A 1,442-nucleotide genomic window follows, 5' to 3' on the forward strand; every position below is an offset into this window, starting at 1 on the left:
GGCCGATTTCTCATGGTGCAGTGAGAAGGACAAGTTTGAGGAGACCCAGATGCCCAAATCCTTTTTGGTATCTATCCTCATGAGGTTTTCTGGTCGCTTTTCACCATGCATAACAAAGGCATTCGCTGAATCCCCTCCAAACGACATATGGACGCACTTTTAGTCATTCAGAGGAAGGAGCCACTCAAGCGACTACTGCTTTGCAGCGTCTACATCCATTTGGAGGGCACTGGATTTTAAGTCGTCCGCAAAAAGGGGACATGGACCTGCAAGAACATCTGGGAGGTCGTTGACGTAGATCAGAAACAACACTGGTCCCAGAACGGAGCCTTGAGGAACTCCATGGAGATTGGCTCTGGGGAAGAGTAGGTCGTGCCTATTCTCACTCGGAGTGATCTGTCTGATAGGAACGCCTTGATCCAGTGAAGGATTTTCCCTTGAATCCCGTAGGATTCGAGTTTGTGAAGCAGCGGGACGTGTGGGACCCTATCAAATGCTTTTGTGAAGTAAAAAAATATGGCATCCGATATGAGTTCTTCGTTCTTGGCTTGGGATAAGCTGTCCATAAACAAGAGCATGTTTGTCACGTAAGAGCCGTTTGGGAGAAATCCGTGTTGAGCTGGACATATCAGATTGCTGGAATTAGGGAGATCTAGGATAGCTTGCTTCAGAATGCGTTCCATCACCTTGCACGGCACGCTGGTGAGGCTTATAGGCCTATAGTTGCCAGGCGATAGTCGGTCACCAGTTTTGGAGATTGGCGTGACAATCGCTTCCTTCCAAGCAGAGGGAAGGCGGCCTTCGTCAAACGACTGCCGAAACACCAGGTGTAAATTATTTGCCAGTGTGGAGGACGTTTCCTTCAGGATCCTTGGATGGACCTCGTCGAGCCCCAACGCGCAGAATGGGTTGATCTTGTGCAAGAGTTGACGAATGTCCTAAACCGTGAAGACCAAGTCGGTTAGAGGCTGTCGTAGTTTCGCCTTGACAAAAGTGGATGTCATGTGGACGCTGGGGCCGAGTATAAACACGCATAGTGTTCTCTGTAAACGTCAGATACCACTGTTGGGTCATTTTTCGGTTCTCCGTTTCTGTCCCTCAAAGAGAACGCGGATGGCTTGTTTCTGCGGCGATGTCTCATGTACTTGAACAGTACGTTTTTTTCGAACGAGGTCGAGGATGTTGGGTTGTTTTCGTATGTTCCATTGGCAGATTTCTGATTTACAGCGGCTCCGCAATTTACGAAATGCCAGCTCATCTTCTGTATCCCCTGTAGTGAACTTTTTGAAAAGGAGTTGAGATCTTTTTTCCAGAATTCGCCGAATCCTTTTTGGCATCCTGCGGTTCATCCGAGTGCGTGCTGGTTATTTTGGGATGAACATCGCGTCAGCCTCGTCAACTTTCTGGACAATGGTCCTATATAGTTCATTCACCGGAGCTGG

Source organism: Opisthorchis viverrini (assembly GCF_000715545.1).
Source record: "Opisthorchis viverrini unplaced genomic scaffold opera_v5_187, whole genome shotgun sequence".
NCBI lineage: Eukaryota > Metazoa > Platyhelminthes > Trematoda > Opisthorchiida > Opisthorchiidae > Opisthorchis > Opisthorchis viverrini.